The sequence below is a fragment of the Anabrus simplex genome, chromosome 1 (genome assembly GCF_040414725.1).
Source record: "Anabrus simplex isolate iqAnaSimp1 chromosome 1, ASM4041472v1, whole genome shotgun sequence".
Taxonomy (NCBI): Eukaryota; Metazoa; Arthropoda; class Insecta; order Orthoptera; family Tettigoniidae; genus Anabrus; species Anabrus simplex.
The window spans coordinates 1,279,387,386-1,279,407,713 of record NC_090265.1 but is presented as its reverse complement, the minus strand read 5'-3'; the positions used below and the strand labels follow the sequence as shown (position 1 = coordinate 1,279,407,713).

Sequence of the window (20,328 nt, the reverse complement as noted above, 5' to 3'; positions counted from 1 at the left end):
GTTGTGTAGTGGCCTATTTGCTTGCAACAGTCTTGTTTGTACACGTTAGCTACCTCGTCGCTCGGGAACACTCCTAGCTAACTGGTGTGTATCTGTGCTGTGCTAGTGTGTATAGTTTCGCAGTTAGTGCACCAGACCGTGTGTTACATAGGCCTAATGGGTAAAAGAACAGAGTTAAGTGACGAACTAAAAAATGTAATTGTATCTCTCGGATTGCAAGGGTATTCTTTGCGTGAAATTGGACGCAAAGTTAATAAACCTCATTCCACAATACACTATGTGTTGAATAAATTCAGATATAGAGGAACCACGAAGAATTTGCCAAGGAAAGCAAAAGAAAAGATACTGAATAGGCGAGATGAACGTTATATTGTGAAACAAGTACAACAGAATCCACAATTAAGTGCGCCTAAGATCCGCGTAATGCTAGAAGAAAGGACGAAGAAGAAAATGTCAAGTCAGACAATTCGTAGGGTATTGTGGAAATATGATTATCACGGTAGACGACCACGGAAAAGGCCGTTTGTTACTAAGAAAAATCGACAAGCCAGAATGAAATTTTGCAGAGAGTATGAAAACAAGGATTGCACATTCTGGAACAAAGTTATTTGGTCAGATGAGACTAAAATATCTCTATACGGTTCGGATGGAAACAGTTATGTATGGAGAAAAGTTAATACAGCCAATAAACCTGCAAATACGCTACCCACCGTAAAACATGGAGGTGGATCAATTATCATTTGGGGGTGCATGTCGTCTTGTGGAGTGGGAAATATAGAAATCATCAGTGGCATCATGGACAGATGGGGTTATTTAAACATTTTAAAGAACAATGTCAAACAGAGTGCAGTAAAAATGGGGTTGGGGTCTTACTATATATTTCAGCAAGACAATGATCCCAAGCACACAGCTGATATTTGCAAGCAGTGGCTGATATGGAACGTACCATCGCAACTGCGAACTCCTGCCCAATTCCCTGACTTGAACCCCATAGAACATTTGTGGGTCGATCTAAAAAGAAGGGTTCATGTAAGGAAACCTCAATCACTAGAGCATTTAAGAAGTATAGTCAACGAAGAATGGGGTAAAACCGACCCAAAAATATGTGAGAAACTGGTTCATTCGATGCAGCGAAGGTGAAAAGCAGTTCTCAAGGCCAGAGGATACTCATCGGGGTATTAACGAGTGTTTTTGTGTGAACATTTTGCTATCTTCTGTAAGTGTACAAACAAGATTGTTGCATGATGAAACGCCCGGTTTTTGTACATTGCTTGAATTTGTGTTAAATTGTAAGATCACAGATCAGTTTTTTTATTATTTACAATGTTTATTAGTGCATCTATTACGATATGGGCAATAAAATACATCACAATAATTGTATACAAAGGTTAACCGTTAATTCGTTGCAATAAGTTGGTGTACAAACAAGACTGTTATGCACTGTACCTCTAGACCGCGAGGGCGGGCTTCCCATTTCTGCACTAGAAAAATCCTTTACGTGCAAAACTCGCCTTACGAACTTCAAATAATTTGCCAGAAACAAGGATACCCCATCAAGTATATACAGTAGTAGAGATGTTGTCGTTTATCTGACTACTGTTCGTGGGAATACAAGCAAAACACATTCAAATCTTACTTCTGAGAAAAACAGGCTTGTAAGTTTTCAGTCTTTCATTACCAATACCTGTTTCCAGAATAAGAATATGTGTTTTTTAAATTAAGTAGTACCGAGCTCGATAGCTGCAGTCGCTTAAGTGCGGCCAGTATCCAGTATTCGGGAGATAGTGGGTTCGAACCCCACTTTCGGCAGCCCCGAAGATGGTTTTCCGTGGTTTCCCATTTTCACACCAGGTAAATGCTGGGGCTGCACCTTAATTAAGGCCACGGCCTCTTCCTTCCCAGTCCTAGCCCTTTCCTGTCCCATCGTCGCCATAAGACCTATCTGTGTCGCTGCGACGTAAAGCAAATAAAAAAAAACAAAAATATATAGTGAGTTTGTTTGTTGGAGTATCTGTTGTAGAATAACGCTGAAAGAAATTACTCTCTTGATACATTGCAAGAAAATGCGAATTAAAATATTTAGTAACCAAAATGAGCTCGTTTGACTTAATGGTTGTCACCAGTGAAAAGATCTGAAATAATAGCATAAGGCAGTGTGAAAATGTCAAATAGGGAAAACCTGACAATGTGTTTCGCTCATAAACTCACGCAATTTGCTTACAGGACTCATGATCATACATGTATTAACCTAGTATTAACCTAAATATCATCCTTAGTGGAAAGCCACAAAATTCGGATAAGGCAAGTTTTGCCCGCAACGGTTGTAGATGAGACATATTTTGGTGGTAACTCAACAACATCAACTACTACTACTACTACTACTACTACTACTACTACTACTACTACTTGGTTATGGCTGAAAACTAGCTGAGGTAAATAGAGACCTTCACGTCCCTTGAGGTTTATTGATCGTGATACAAAATACCATGCAAATTGGAAATTGATACCTCTTGAAGGAAAATTGAACTGACGTTTTTAAGTCAATTTGAGGGGTTAGACATCTCTGTCCATCCTTATTAATTCTAAATAAGTTATAAACATTCGTGTATACCTTTTACAATTAGGCCCTAATCTGGTTCCGTTTAGGAGCCGTTGGGAAACTTTCAGATTTCTAAGGAGCACAACTATGGCTCCAACTCTTAGAATAAGAATATGTGGAGGCAAACTATTAATTCCAAGGAATTCAAGAATAATGTAGGAAATTGAAGTAGCTAGCTATCATCTTCAGTATTAATCTGTTGACGCTAGTGTATGGGTTTGCTAGTTGCTTTACTTCGCACCGACACAGGTAGGTCTTATGGCGACGACGGGATAGGAAATGCCTTGAAGTGGAAGTAAGCGTACGTGGCCTTAATTAAGGTACAGCCCCAGCATTTGCCTGGTGTGAAAATGGGAAACCACGGAAAACCATCTTCAGGGCTGCCGACAGTGGAATTCGAACCCACTATCTCCCGGATTGTATGGGTTTGAACTACCGGCTACAAGCCCAATTAATTAAGAATGGCATCTTCCGAAAAATTAATGATGACATCTTTCGCAGAAGTGAACGTTTTGCTGTAAATTCCAATTACGATATCATCATATGTTAAATTTCTGGCTGGTAGTTCAGTAACATTTGATCCATCACCATATACAGAGATGTAGTCACCCGTTACCAATTTCTTGCAAAATAAAATCAGCGAATTCCATTTTTTGTGGTTTTGTGGGTATATTTTTATGTAAACGGCGTATTTTGAAGAAGGGTCAAAGAGAAGAAATAATATTGTTTGGCGCTAAGCATGAGGCAAAACGGGCAAAACCTTCATGAAATCTTCCCCAAGAACAATGATTTTCCCACCAGAAGTTATGGAATGTCGTTACCTATGATATATTTTATAAGACTATTTACACACGTTAATGAAATGACTATTTGCCATTGGGGCTTTATCCCATATTGAGCCGTGCTAATCGAATATCGCCAGCTGCTTTGGAATTTAATTTTAATTCAAACTAGCAGGTTCCCGCTGGCTCCGCCCGCAATGTACAAAGTATGGTGTTGTTCGTTACTATCTTCACGGATGTATTTGCAAAGTTTCGAGTTAATGAAATAAAGCATATGATCTGCTGTGGTAATAGAATGTAATATTATGTCAACATAACACTTGGAAATACATCACACAAAGAAATTGAATTAAACGTTCCTCGGAACAACACTACGCGCCAAAGATCTTCGTTATGGAGACAAATATACTCATAACTTTTCTCAGAGTCTACCAATTTAAGTAATTACCTCAAAAGAAATAGCTTGATCCACTGAGTGTTTTTAGACCAAAACGACCTGCGTACTTCAATTAGAACGAAATATATGATTGCTTCAATGAGCAAAAATGTTGAAGAAATGAGACGTCAGATTGAACTCATAACCTTTCATGGAATCAACCAATTTGAATAGTTAAGAGCTGAAATGAAACAGCTTGATCCACTCAGTGTTCGTAGGTCAAAACGAACTCCGTGCCTCAATTAGAACCAAAGATATGATTGCTTCAAAAAATTGAAAAATCAGAAATAATTTGAGGAAGGCGGAAGTTAAGTGATTTATAGTACCTGATGACAAATCTGTGCATGAATACCTTTCAGTTGAAAAAAGAATGAAGGAGATCGACCGGATAGAATGGCGGGACTGACTGAAGTTTTCATAAAATTTTTTTATATGGGTAAACCATACAGTGATGGGCGTTAACATAGTAATGGGCACTGGAACTACAAGGAGTGTAAAAATAAGCCTTCTGGCAGCGGTATGCATCCATTATTTGTACCTCTGTGTCAAAAGTACTCTTAGGTATATTCCTATGCAATCTCCATGGTCTGTGGCCACGCAATGAGCACAAGCATAGTTTGTTTGTTAGTGCTGTGGAATCCATGTTGGTTTGGTATTGAACCCTTATCAAATTGTTAAGAAGAGTGTATCCAGTTATTAAGGAGGTAAGCAAATATGCTACTATATATTCCGAATCTGCTGTTTAAATATGTTAGCCTGAGTTATAATTATGTTTTGATATACTTATTGAACTTCTACCAACTAACAATAACCTACAAATGGCTGTGCCCATAACTGTGACTGTTTGCAACTGAGAAAACAGTGATGGGCATTGGGTGCCCACCACTGTAATTTATGAACCTTTGAGCATTATACATTTTTATTTCATCAATGTTTTCACTATGCCCTCAGTGTATACATTTTAACAATAGAACACATATAAAATGGTATTTGACACTGATGGGCACAGTGCCCATCAGTGTGATATTGGCAGTGCCCATCACTGTGATTCTCCCTTATTTTTATATTTCGTTAAGTTTATCAAGAGAAATATCCTAACAGATAATTTAAGCAGATATTAGTTCACTAAATACGTACTTTAAGGGCGTAAGCATCATAAATAAGGCTAAGTGAATGCAAAAGACGTAATATATTTTTATTCATAAAAGTTTTCATACAGTTGTTTACTTCGATTCCATAGGTTTGTTTGTTTTATTCCAGCTCCAAAATGCCAAATAAAGGAAAGGAGCCCTATAGAAAAGAAAGTCTAATGGCTGCAGTTGCTGCGGTACGCGATGGAGAGAAGATAAAAACTGCAGCAAGAAACTTCTGTGTTCCTAGGTCTACACTTCAGCGTTACCTTAAAGGACAACCTAAGTCTACATTTGGTCCCAATCCGATCCTTAGCGACAATGAAGAAGAAAGTTTGGTTAACTGAGTAAGAAAGGTTTCCCTAGGCGAAGAGAAGATGTTCAACTCAGTGTGCAGGAATTCCTGAAATCAAACGAAAGGAAAACTCCTTTCAAGGATAACCTATCAGGAATTGGGTGGTACAAAGCTTTCCTTCGGAGACATCCGGTCCTATCAGAAAGAACATCTGAGACTGTAACGAAGGCTAGTGCTAATATAAGTGAAGCAGATATTAGAAGATGGTTTAAAGAGATTGAAACATATCTGAAATCAGAAAATTTGTTTGATATACTCCAAGACCCATCAAGAGTGTTTAATGGAGATGAAACAAACTTTCAACTGTGCCCAAAGAATCAAAAAGTCATTGCTCCAAGAGGTTCAAAAAATGTTTATGAAGTTTCAATGGGAAATGAAAAGGAAACCTTGACAGTTATGTTCACATTTGGAGCCGATGGTTCAGTCTGCCCTCCAATGATAGTATACAACTACAAAAGACTGCCTAATGAGATTGTACAGTCTGTTCCAGATTCATGGGGCATAGGCTGCAGTGACTCGGGCTGGATGAGATCCAAAGTATTCTTCGAATTTGTGGCAAATGTTCTTCATCCCCATTTAGTGAAAACACAAGTAAAATTTCCAGTGATACTGTTTGTGGATGGTCACAAGAGCCACCTTACATTTCAGCTTAGCGAGCTCTGTACTGAACTTCAGATAATTCTTATAGCATTATATCCGAACGCCACAAGAATTCTCCAACCAGCGGACGTTGCTGTATTTCAGCCAGTCAAGAGTGAGTGGAAAAAGGGAGTGCTAAATTGGCGTCGAGAACACCCTTCTGAAGCTCTCACGAGAAAGGACTTTGCTCCAGTGCTGGAAAAGATTGTGAATGAGAGAATAAAGCCAGAAACCTTGAAAAGTGGTTTCAGAGCCTGTGGTCTTGTTCCATGGAACCCAGACAACATAGACTTCACTAAATGTATTGGAAGAAAGTACAGTGTTGCCACTCCAACCGATATTAACAAAAATGTGAATAATTCGGATGAGAAGAACAAATTACTGACATTTCAAAAATTCTGCAGTATTGTTGGAGAGGAGAGAATTGATCAGTTCAAGAATATTGAGAAGGTAACTGAAGAAGAACACAGTGAAGAATTTTTTGTATTGTACAGACTGTATGAGGAATTTTTTGAGAGAAATGATCAAAATTCGAAGTTTGATGGACAGGATGTAGAGCAGCAAACCAGAGAAACAAATTTGGAAAAAACTGCTCTGGAGAATGTATATGTAGAACAAGAACAACCGACCCTCAGTACAGCTCCTCTACACATGAATGAATCGCCTCAGCCACGAACACCATCGTCGAGCAGTGTGTTGAAGCGTTCGGATGTTAAATCACTGGAAGACTGTCTTGTATGGCCTGAAACACCCAAAAGGAAAAATCTACCGAATGTGCAACGCATGCCTTACGTGATAACGTCAAAGCAATGGAAAGACATCATAAAGAAAAGGCAGACACGAAAGCAAATGAGGAGAGGAAGAAGGAAGACAGAAAGAGAAAAAGAGAGGAGAAAAAGTTCCAAATAAACAAGAATGAAAAGGGTAACAAGAAAAGGAAGGATATTTTGCCTGTCATACGAGAGAGCAATGACCCCAAAATGACTGCAGCTACATCTGTAAAAAAAGTCTTGCTATTTGAGAATCGCAATGAACAATCTGGTGAGAGGAATCATGGTGACGAACACTTGAAGCAGAACACGGAAAGACTGGCTGAGAGGAAAGGAGTAGCTGATTGTGAACAAGGCAGTACTTCTACGAACATCCTGAGTACAGGCGAAATGAAGATGGGAAGATGTTTCTTCGGGGCGTCAACAAGTAACTTCTTGCTGGAGAGCAAAACTAACAATTCCCTTCGGAAATCCACCGAAATATTTTCTTCTGGACTTTGTTTCCAGTGTGGCGGTAACCTTAATACTAAGATACAAGGAGTTTCCTGTCAAATATGTCAGAAGATATTCCACAAGAAATGCCTTCCCGTGGGAAACGATTTGCATCCAGCAGAAAATGAATCAGAGGATGAGAATATTTTCTTCTGCATAAATTGTTTGGATATAGTAGATTACAGTGGAAGTGATTAAACTAAGGAGATAATAGGTTTTGTGACTCCTTAGAAGGTATTTTCCTCTGTGCCCATCACTGTGTTTCAAAGTGCCCAAGTTAGTCTTCAAAGTGCCCATCACTGTCATTTTATGAATTTCTGAAATTAATATTTTATAGAAGGTCAGCAATTAATACTAAATATCTAACATATCATATAAAACTAGGAACACTTCACTATTCTCTTGCAATGAATGAAATATGTATCTCCATAATTATTCGGTGTATGTGAAATAAAACTATTTGAGCCCTCTTAAAGTGCCCATCACTGTATGATTTACCCTAGATACTGAACATTCAGAGCAATTTTGAATGTAATAAGCACTGTTCAGCCGCTGGGCAGCAAAACTTGAAGCCGTAAATTGCAACACTTTTGTATTATATATCCTAAATATTTTTCTAGTGCCCCCGAGATCATCGATGAAAAATGCATTCTTGACATTTGTGTTGTTTTGTTAGATCATGCCAATGATTTCATTAATAATTGAAGGTTAATAATAATTTTATTTAATTCACGTCCCATTAACTACAGTTAAGGTTTTCGGAGACGCCGAGGTGCCGGTTTGTTATGAGTACCATGTCGGCCAAATAAACATTGAAAATTAGCACATTATTATGACACGGAGGATCGACTCACTTCGCTAACTACCGCAATGGAAGAAGTTTACAGCCTCAGTGTTAAAACTTCTCCGAAATCACTCAAGCCAACAAATGTAGGAAGAGACGACATGGAGAACGAAACGTTTAAATTTATCCGGAATCACTTCAAACTAGCAAATATAGCAAAAACTACAGAAGAGACAGTAAAATTGATGTCTCAGAATACCTTCTTCTCGTCTAAGCGACTCGCTACAACATAGCTGAATTAGCCGCAGTACATATGGCCAGAAAGACGTCTGACTGCGCATGCGTGCTTACCCCTTTCCACATCCTCTATCGGGCCACGTGCCTCAGTGCTCTCACGCAGTAGCGGCGATTTGGAATTAAAAGTGCGGGGGCAAAGAGGTATACAGACAACAAACAGTACCCGGGCTTGTGGGATATAGCGGACGAGGGGAGGGGGTGGTTGGGAGAGGTTATATGCATCAAAACTGAAGAGAAAATTACCTACAAAGTGGTAAGCGTTTTGATGCTCTCTGAGCGAATTTCGACCGAGAGGTAAAGGTTGACAATTTACAAATTTAAATGCGGTAATAATGTTCTTTTTTTAAAGATTTTGATTCAGTATTAAACAATAAACTTTCACCAAAGGAACAATATTACACATCTATTACAATTAAATAGAAATACGGTGTGATTATACAATTAAAATCATTTAGTGTTTGACAACACGGTAAGAAACGAACAGACACTAAAGACTGCCAGACTGACGAATGCGCTTGACAAGCGGGTGAATCATACTTTAGAGTCCATGACCTTGGCAAAAAAGAAAATACACCTGCTACCCTTCCTCACAGCACATACAAAGTCTCCACTACTTGCTGTGGCACTATACAAATCGGTTAGCCAGGACGAACTACATTTTGTGCGTAATTCCACTAATAATTAAAGAAAATGAAGCCGATAAGACGACACGGCTTGTATAAATTGCTTTTTAAAAAATAATTCCTGTAATTCTTAGTTTCAGTTAGCTAATATATAATATTTTCTCCACAAATTGTAGGGGAGGGGGGAAACAGCCCCCCACGACCCCCTTAATTGCCGCTCCTGCTCTTACGGCTCAGGCGGCCTTGAAGTACTGGTGAGCGCTTTGACCAATCAGATATTATATTTTCTATTTAAAAATATATGGCTAGGATTTTTATGCTATTAAAGACGCTGTGCAAATCTACAGCTTCCGTCAGAATGCTTTACGATGTCAATAGATTCAGCCGTTCTCTGAAACTCGCGATCACAAAATCAGCCTAGCGTTTTAAATAAATAAATAAATAAATAAATAAATAAATAAATAAATAAATAAATAAGAGTTTTGTCTGTACATTGCTCAGAATTTAAAAAGAATGGTATTTCTATACCGGTCGTAACAAGGAAATGCACTTTTTAATTTTCCGTCAGTTCTGTCTGTCTGTATTTATGTCTGTATGTATGTATGTATGTATGGTCATCACGAGAAAACGGCTGAAGAGAATTTAATGAAAAACGGTATGTAAACGGGGAATGGTGCACTGCGATCTAGGCTATAAATAATTTTGGTAGTTTAGGGGAAGGCCTAAAATGTAATTTTCAAATATCTATGATATTAATGGCCCCATCGATAAATACTGCATGACTAAAGTTATATATAATTAAATTTCCGATCATTTATGTCTTATACATTTTTGCCGTACCAGCTATGATAAGAGAGATATTCATGAATGTAGGGTTTTTGCTAAGTCTGTATTGACTGGGTGAACAGAATTGAATGAAAATCGGGATATAAAGTCTGGGAATAAGGTGCTACAGCCTAGGTTATAAACCATTTTATTCACGCTGGATGAAATGGTAGTTTAGAGGAATGTGCCTGAAATTTAATTTTTAAATAGCTACCGGAATGTTTTTGGTTCTGTCGAAAAGTATTACACACCGTAACACAAGTTATAGAATACAAGTTCCAATCATTTATGTCTTAATACAGTTTTACCGTACCGATTATGATAATAGATTTCAACAATTTAGACTTTTCTTGCTTAGTCCATATCAACGTCAAGCATTGTTAACATAAAAATATTTACCATGATTTCCTTGAGGTGTAAAACCGCTTGGTCATCGGTCCGTATCGACAAGGAAAAATGTAAATATGATTATAAAAAGTGAGAAAAATTGTAAAGGAACGAACGTTTGAAGAATAAGACAAGAGGGAGTCATGATAGAAGGAAAGACTGCCTTTACATTAGCTGCTCTGATATCCCAGAGTCGGAAGGAAACTAAATGCGAAGGCCTACAGTATCGAAAGCTCATAAAACTGACCAACAGTAAAATTATCTTGACCATTGTTGCAATGTAACTGCTGCATCCTGAGGTGTATTTTTTTTTTTTTTTTTTTTGCGTCGCACCGACACAGATGGGACAGGAAAGGTCTAGGAATGGGAAGGAAGCGGCCGTGGCCTTAATTAAGGTACATTTTGCCTGGTGTAAAATGGGAAACCACGGAATACCATATTCAGGGCTGCCGACAGTGGGGTTCGAACCCACTATCTCCCGGATGCGAGCACACAACTGCGCGTTCCTAACCACACGGCCAACTCGCCCGGTCATCCCGAGTAAAACAACAAGCCGAATATTGGCGGAAAGTAGCTAGGGATAACTTTGCACATTTTATATGATTGACCCGTCAACGACGGGTACTGCAGATAATAATAATAATAATAATAATAATAATAAGAAGAAGAAGAAGAAGAAGAAGAAGAAGAAGAAGAAGCTCAAGGAAATTGGCAACCATTAAGTATGACAAGAAAACATGTAAAAATTTCCTGTCTCGCTTTCGCAGATGATGTCGCGATCCTCGCATCAAGCGATCAACAGGCAATCAGCCAAATCGAAACCCTCAAGAAATGCTGAGAAAAGTTCGCCCCACAAATCTCCTTCTCAAAAATCAAGGTCATGTGCAACCACTGCGGCCTCCAGAATTTGAACACGAAATTTGGCACAATGGAAAAAGTATCTGAGTTCCGATATCTCGGAGAAATTGTAGTACCAACAGAAAAAGAACAGAAGGCCCTCGAGGTCCGCATGCAGAAAATGAAGAGAGCCTTCGGCCGAAAGCAAAACATTTACAACAAAAAATGCCTTTCAATATTCACCAAAATTCGACATTACAACACTGTGATCAAACCTGAAATACTATACGCGAGTGAAACACTGGATCTCCACAGAAAATCAGTATTCGAAGACATCCTGAAAGAAGAACGTAAAATCATCAGAAAAATTCTCGGCCCAAAACTGACTGACGAAGGATACCGACTGCAATCTCGTACAAAAACCGAGCAGCTCTCAAACCTTGCGGCCGACATCAGAAAAAGACGCCTGAAATTTTACGGACACATCAAACGTCTTCCAGAAAACACACTGACAAGAATCTTACTTGAGGCAAAGGAAAACATCAAAACAAATAGTTGGAGAACGGATATCCGCCAAGACCTGGGAAAATCAAGAATCAAAGTGGCCGACATCGCTGACCGAACCTGCTACAGTACGAAAATCAGCAAGTGGAAAGGAGAGTCAGAGAGAAACCACAAGAAGAAGACAGGACCTAAGTGGACAGAAGAACGAAGGACCACGATGAGAGAAAAATTGAAGGCTGCCTGGCAAAGAAGGAAATGCACAACTTCTAAGTGAGATTTGCGTGATCAGTTTTCTGGTCTTTTTCGCATCTGATAATAATAATTATAATAATAATAATAATAATAATAATAATAATAATAATAATAATAATAATAATAATAATAATAATAATAATAATAATAATGCCTCATAACTACCGTGTACAGTAAATAAAGGCTTTATCTATTTATCTATCTATCTATCTATCTATCTATTTATCTACAGGCACTTAGATTTTACGCCATCTACGCCATCTACGCAACCAGTGCGTCAATTTCGACGTACAGCTTTACTCTATCGGATGGCAGAGTAAACTGTATGTCTCTTGGGTGATTTATGGCTGAAGTTGAATTACATTTGTCGGATAAACACAAATTATGTTACCAGAGATATTTTATGTGCTAATATCGTGCTACATGGAAATGCTGAATGGACTTTTTTCTTTCCTAAAAAATCCGACTACCGGTACCTCAGCCGGATTTGAACCCACGATCATGGGATCTAGAGTCGGGCACTGTACCACTGTTCCACAGATAGAGAACTTTGCTAACTTCATAATGATAATCCTTTCTTAATCTATATATATAAAATAAGAGTTTTGTCTGTACATTGCTCAGAATTTGAAAAGAATTGTATTTCTGTATCGGTCATGTCCATAGCAACAAGGAAATGCACTTTTTACTTTTCCGTAATTTCTGTCTGTCTGTCTGTCTGTCTGTCTGTCTGTCTGTCTGTCTGTCTGTCTGTCTGTCTGTCTGTCTGTCTGTCTGTACACGCATCACAAGAAAACGGCTGAAGAGAATTTAATGAAAATCGGTATGTGAAGTCGGGGGATGAGCCGCTACAATCTAGGCTATAAAGCATTTTACTCACGCTGAGTGAAATGGTAGTTTAGGGGAAGGCCTAAAATTTAATCATCAAATATTTATATTATTAGTGGTCCTATCGACGATAAATACTACATAACTAAAGTTATATAGAATTAAATTTCCGATCATTTATGTCATCATTGTTATCGCACCGGCTTTGATAACACAGATATTCATGAATTTGTATTTTTGTTGCCAAGTCCACATCAACGCCGAACCACGAGAAAATGGGTTAACAGAATTTAATGAAAGTTGGTATATAGAGTCGAGAAATAAGAAACTACAGTCTAAACTATAAACATTTTTATGCGCCCTGTATGAAATTGTAGTTTAGGGGAAGACGCCTAAAATGTAATTTTTAAATATCTATGTTATTGGTCCTATCGAAAAGTACTACATAACAAAAGTTATAGAGAATACAATTTCCGACCATTTTTGTTTTATTCAATTTTATCGTACCGACTATGATAAGAGTGGCATTTCAGAGTCGGAAGAAAACTAAATGTGAAGGCCTACAATATTTAAAGCGCGTAACATTGATCAACAATAATATTACATTGACCATTGTTTGTTGTGGTCTTTTGTTGGCACACATCTACGATAGTTAGGATGAAAACTGCCTTACCTCGCACCAACACAGATAGGTCTTATGGCGACGATGGGATAGGAAAGGGCTAGGAGTGTGAAGGAAGCGGCCTTGACCTTAATTAAGATACAGCCCCAGCATTTGCCTGGTGTGGAAATGGGAAGCCACGGAATACCTCCTTCAGGGTTGCCGACAGTGGGGTTCGAATCCACCGGATGCAAGCTCACAGCTGCGCGCTTCTAACCACACGGCCAACTCGCCCGGTCGTACCGAGTGTAACAGCCTGCCTGAATATTAGCGGGAAGTAGCTGGGGAGTTGGATAACTTTCTTCTTTAGCATGCTATCATAAATTTTCTGATACTATTGGTACATAACACACTGGTTCATTATAGCATTCGAGCTGTTCAATCCGTACTCTGAGGCACTGATTGGAATGAGCAGTTTGCATATTTAAGAGAATTATGGCAGAGGAGTGATGACGGATGTCTGTGGCCTGGTCATTCCAGCTCTGGAACTTTGGACTGTTAGATCGGCACCGTAGTACTGTTCGTTAAAAGTGAGAAAATATGCGGTTTTTCATTTGATCGAGTATTTTATACGATAACATTGTCCGGCTCCATGGCTAAATGGATAGCGTGCTAGTCTTTGGTCCAGAGGTCCCGGGTTCGATTCCCGGCCGGGTCGAAGATTTTAACCTTAAATGGTTAATTCCCTTGGCTCGGGGACTGAGTGTTCGTGCTGTCTCCAACATCCCTGCAACTCACACACCACACATAACACTATCCTCCACCACAATAATACGCAGTAACCTACACATGGCAGATACCGCCCACCCTCTTCGGCGGGTCTGCCTTACAAGGGCTGCACCCGGCTAGAAATAGCCACACGAAATTATTATTATTATTATTATTATTATTATTATTATTATTATTATTATTATTATTATTATTATAACATCGCTACTTTCCTACTGACGTTTTTGTAATGGCCTTTGTTTACTTCAGTTAGGAAAACCACAAGGTCAGTCTTTCTGGGAATCCCGTAGCGAAGCGCGGGTACATCAGCTAGTAAAAAGTACTTAATTGCATTGTATGGTGTGTAGAATATCCGTGAAGTTGTGTATATTAAACATCAAAATCTCTCTCCTCCATCCTTGAAACTCTTACAAACCACATCGACTTCCTCATCATTTCTGTGAGTGTTGTTCTGGGAAATTACATTCTTGTAAACACAAGATTTTCATTTTCCTCCGATGATCAATGAAATGTTTCTTTAATAAATTATGTACATATTTTACTTTTTCATGCGTTACTGCTACACTTACACTACTTGCTGTAAGCCCTGCTAATAAGTATGCCTGCAGAAAGTTTTTTAAATATTTTGTTCAGTTCATTTTTCTGCTTATGCGAGTCATTAATTAACGCATTTACACTTGAAACTATTAAAAGAAATATAGGAGAACTACAGGCAGAATTTCAATGGAGGATAGGCAATATAATGCTAGATATTCAGGAATAGAGATCCTCAAGTAGTGTACTTTTAATGTAAGCTTGGGCAAGTTCTGGACTTAACAGCAGTTTAGGAACTCTCGGATGACTTATTGGAAAGCTTAGCTCGAATTAAATTCATCCTGTTGTAGAGAACTGCAAGAAGTATTTAATTGCATATGTGACTCGTTTTTTAGAGTGGTTGGAGCGTGAATATGACAAACAGAATAGATGCAGGACTCCAGTAGTTACATAGGTATACAAGTATTAGCACAGAATAGGGTAGCATTGAGGGCTGCATTAAATTAACATTGTGTATGAACTGGTAAACAAAGAATAACAATTTAAAGCGTGATTTTCTTTGTGTTTATTGAAAATATTTTCTCGCACATTAATGCGTACCGCTAACATTTAAACTGTTTGACCATACATTGCGTCTGATTTTATTCCCGTGCATATTAGCAACTATCTTGACAGGCTTGAGGTAGGCTATCCCTTGAATGTCTTCAGCTATTTGACGCTTAGTTTCAGAGCTTTCAGTTTCCATCATTTAGAAGAAGCCCATGTTTTGCGCCAACACGTGACTTGGGGTGGTGAATACAAACTGGGGCACAGAGCTGTTAGCAGAGTTGCCTGCTGGACGGCGCTATTTTTGTTTACTCCAGCCAAATCGTGTCTGACGTTACATTAACTGTACAATAACCACTCTGCAATGCAGTTAAGATTCGAGTTAGCTTGCACAAGGCACAGTTTGTTTAGTGTAAACAAACCATGGTCGAATTTAAAGAGTTAAATTACAGCATTCATCAACATGGAGTGAGAGGGACTAGTTAATTGGTTGCTCTTTTTGAGTCAACTCCGTTTTATTTAACTCGGAAGTGTGAATTGACTGCAGTTAAAATTTGACATAACTTCTACAGCAGTGTAATACACCTTTTGGGAATAGTTTACTGTCGAACTTTCGTTGAAAACGTGAAGTGATATTGAAGCGACTCGATGCATGGTGACAGCTGGTGTTGACATTGGTTCTCACTTTTTGTACCCTGGCCATTTGACCTCTGATTTCATTGTCATTTGCTACAATCTCAAGGGGCTGTCCAATGAGGTGGTAAAGGCCTGCTCGGTTCATCTAGAAGGATGTGGTTCGATGCTCTGTTAAGAAATCGAAAACAATTATCTCAAAGCCTATAATGAATTTTTAGAATTTAAGCGTGTAACTGCTTTAAAATTAATTCCTTCTATTAATCCTCGGGAGTTAATTAATTATTATCCTATTTATGTTATCAATATGATTAGGCGAAGGAATGTGGTAACAACTCAGAAAACTACTATGAAACTTTCTGCAACATTTAATGCTAATATTCCTGATAACACACTTGCTTATATAATTATGTGGGGTGAAAAGAATTTAACCTATGATATTTAACACGGAATAGTAACTTAAAATTTTTAATAATAAATGGATAAGTAGTTGAAGGAAATTCTTGAGTTACCGTCAGTTTTGATTTTTTAAATAAATTGTTTAGATATCAGAAACATGTATAATAACAATAATAATTTAATATAATATGTTTATTCTTTAATAAAATGTGCTTATTAATATAAAGTTCAATAAACTTTGTTTCATTAAAATTGGTTCATAAATAGTTGAGTTACAGGCACAAAATGTTTTTACTTGCTTTTAGAATCGAACTGATGTGCTGAGGATATTGGAATATACATAAGTGATATAAATAATCATTTTTGTGGTAATATGGATTGTAACTCGCCAACTTCCGTATTTATAATTAACTGATGAGCGCGCGGATATGTCCAGCCTGATAACAGAGATAACGCTGTTATAAGGAAAACAAATTGCAAAACTTCGAAGCCAGCACTGGTTTTCTAACCCTCATCGGACCCAAGGTGTGTTTTACTTCGTATTCATGAACTTACAAGATTTTACATCTACGCCAGAGGTTCTCTCTCACACATTCACACTTTTTTTTTTTCCTTTTCCCGAAGTGGCCACTTCTCCGAAGTTATTTCGCCAAGGAATCTGTAGGTTTTAAGCAGCCTCGGTAATTTAGACCTATCTGCTAACGATCTACAGGACGCAAGAAATTAACCTCTCCTCCTCTCTCTCCTCTAAATCCGCCTCTTTTTTACTCAATTTTTATTGAAGGAATGAATAGAGATTCGAACCATAGCAGTGCGGGCCCTGACACATCTAAGAGAACAAATCCTAAACATTACCAACACCTAGCCGGTAGAGCTACACGGTAGGCAAGAATTAGAGTTTAATTTAAGAGTATATATACTTAGTTAATAATGTTGAATATAATTCAAACATTTCTGGAAGAAGCTAGAGTTGCACCGCGAATATACGAATACTAAGTGAATATTATAACCACTCGGCTACTAGTGACATACCGCAAAGTGAGCTTAACAGAATATATTGAGATAACTATGGAATGCTAGTGGTTCCTATATAATCCGATAAATGGTTTCTTTATTATAGTTTCTACTTAAGAGTATCAGATGGCGTATTTCTGTTTATTATTATTATTATTATTATTATTATTATTATTATTATTATTATTATTATTATTATTATTATTATTATTATTTCCGTCAGATGCCAGTAGCTATCAGGTTACCAGCGGCCATTATAATTCTGCGGTTGAAGTTGTTATCTGCGAGTCATTTCCTGCTTCAAAATAACTCCTCCTTCTTGGTTAAAAAAGAAAATGTTGGATAAATACAAGCTAATTCAATGCCCTTTAATTGAATTTAAATCCGTTTCATCAATAAAAATATATTATAATTACAGTTAAAACATTGAGACACTGGATTCAGTCTCGTTCAGGGTGATTTTTCAGATTTTCGTGAAATGATTGATGTTTGGTCGTTTTTGACGTTATTTTTCGTAAATTTGGGTGATTTTTTGTCTTCCCTTTTATTGCTATTTTTTGTGCAGGACCGACGAGCGCAGAAAATGATGATTTTGAAATGTTGGGAAATTTGTGGTAAAAATGTGTTTTTTCATTGATATTTCTATAATTTTCACTAAATTCTATAGTTTTTTCGTGTTTTGCTAATTTGGGCCAAATTGGGCTGGCGCTCTCAATATCTGTCTACTCTTATATTGACTAAACAGGCCTATACAAGATCCTTTCAATCGTTTCTGACGATAGCGTGCCAGTAACTGAATTCTTAGTACCGATACATTCTTAGCTTTGTAATAACTCGAACATTAAAATATGTCCTATATTGTTGAGTCATCTGTCCATTGGCTGGTTTTAAGCAGTTCTGCACGCCAGCCTCTCATGTGCTAACTCTTTCATCTAGCATGCTACAGCTACTCTAATATATACCCCCACCTCCCCCACTTAACCTATAGTTTTTACCCACTTCCCGTAGAAACAAACTTAACAAGTTCTGGGTGTATGAAGACTTGTTCCATCTCTTCCTCTGATAAGTTTTTCAAATCGTTCTCCACCCACGTACCTCATTCAGTATTTATAATAATTTGTTAATCATTTTATAATGATTTATAATAATGCGATAACATTCTTTGATAACGCCATATTTCAAGCGTTTCTATTTCTTTTCTTTCTACACCACCGAGCTCGATAGCTGCAAGTGCGGCCAGTATTCGGGAGATAGTAGGTTCGAACCCCACTATCGGCAGCCCTGAAGATGGTTTTCCGTGGTTTCCCATTTTCACACCAAGCAAATGCTTGGGCTGTACCTTAATTAAGGCCACGGCCGCTTCCTTCCCACTCCTAGCCCTTTCCTGTCCCATCGTCGCCATAAGACCTATCTGTGTCAGTGCGACGTAAAGCAACTAGCAAAAAAAAAAAAAAAAAAAAAATCTTTCTGCACCAATTATTTTTCATGCTTCACTCCATAATATAGTCCCTCGCTCCCGACATATGTCCTTTAGAAACACTTTTGTAATATGCATGTCTTTGAGGTTTTCATAAGAAAGACAATTCGGCATTCTATGTTGTAGGATGTCTGATGACACATTCGATGTTTACTCCACAAAATTAATGAAAACTCAGCAATAGGTCGTCCAGTAGAGTTCAGGTTTCTCTGCTATCTGGTAGAGTAAAACGGAAAGTTCAAATTGACACACAGGAAGTCTAAGTTATATCTGAGACCATGATTATTATTATTGTTATTATTATTAATAGTAGTAGTGGTATTCAAGTAAGCAGGTTTATTTAAAGAAAGGCCTTCATTGCTTGCACTCGTCGACATTTTATATCTCCTTAATTCTACCATCACTGATTATTCTGCTCCCTAAATAACAGTATTCATTTACTTACTTTAAGACCGGGGTTCTTTTCCCAAATTTCCCTTTGCCTATATCACTTCTTCTATAGACCTATAAAAATTAAAAGAAGGAGGACAAACTGCTACGTGCTTCGAAGGATTTTTTCTATATTCGCCTGTAATTCGGCATCTCCGCCCAATCAAGAAAGAAAGTGTGTTTTGTGCAAATTCTACATCATCCCTCTTGCTCGTTAACCTGAATTTCTGCTCCTCACTGGTGTTTGTTTAAAAGGATTCCTTAGCTGTGTACCGGTACCACATCAAAGTGCTCGTTACTCTGTATCATTGCTGTTTTGGAATTATTAAGGCTGACTATTGTTAGAGAAATACTGTAACTGTCGGGTTTGTTTGTGTGGAGCACTGTGCTAAATGATACACATGTCTAAACAATTACAGAGTAGCAACTTGAGTTAACATTGATTCGCAGTCGTGTTAAAGTTAACTTTATTGCGGTATATGCTCCTTGCTCTCATTACTAGAGAAGGAGAACTTGTGCTGTCTCATTATAGACTCTTGCTTGCTGCCGCCTTTCGCAAAGTATTTTCCAATTACAGCTAATGCTTGCTGGTAAGCGTGTAAGTAACGATCAAAATTGACTCGAAAAATGATCGTCATGTAATTTTCAACACTGATTCTTGGGGGGAAATGAACAGCATACATTCCAAAATGAGGTTTCGATTGAATAGCAATATTAAAGCCATGCTGGAACTAATGACGAAGCATTTAGCGGACTTGAGTGTGTACTTATTGCAATTCCCAGCCAGTGATGTTTAACAAATTGCTTGCAGTTGTTACGGGTGCGCGTGCATTAATGAATAAATCAATAGACTTGGTTGGTGTTCATAATTACTTCGATGTCAAACAATCATCTGCTATATTACTTTACGTGTTATCGATTTCGTAGAGCAGATTTTAAAATATGGCTAGTAAATTAAGGAACACTAGGGTATTTAACGTTAATGAGATAGAGTCGCAGAGAACATCATAATCGGCTTAATTTCCAAGACCGGGCGAGTTGGCCGTGCGTGTAGAGGCGCGCGGCTGTGAGCTTGCATCCGGGAGATAGTAGGTTCGAATCCCACTATCGGCAGCCCTGAAGATGGTTTTCCGTGGTTTCCCATTTTCACACCAGGCAAATGCTGGGGCTGTACCTTAATTAAGGCCACGGCCGCTCCCTTCCAACTCCTAGGCCTTTCCTATCCCATCGTCGCCATAAGACCTATCTGTGTCGGTGCGACGTAAAGCCGCTAGCAAAAAAAAAAAAAAATTTCCAAGAAATATTTGGGCGTCAGGCATGATGATATTCCGATAAAGATTTCTTCGATGAGCAAAGCATTGATAGT

At 38.1% G+C, this 20,328-nt stretch overlaps 1 protein-coding gene and 1 pseudogene across 4 annotated transcripts in view; both read left to right on the top strand.

The window, feature by feature from the left end:
- Positions 1–20,328, top strand: part of dlg1 (discs large 1) — a 961,276-nt gene that overhangs the window by 436,714 nt on the left and 504,234 nt on the right. The window lies entirely within an intron of this gene.
- On the top strand, positions 4,440–6,850 carry LOC137497086 (tigger transposable element-derived protein 6-like; annotated as a pseudogene).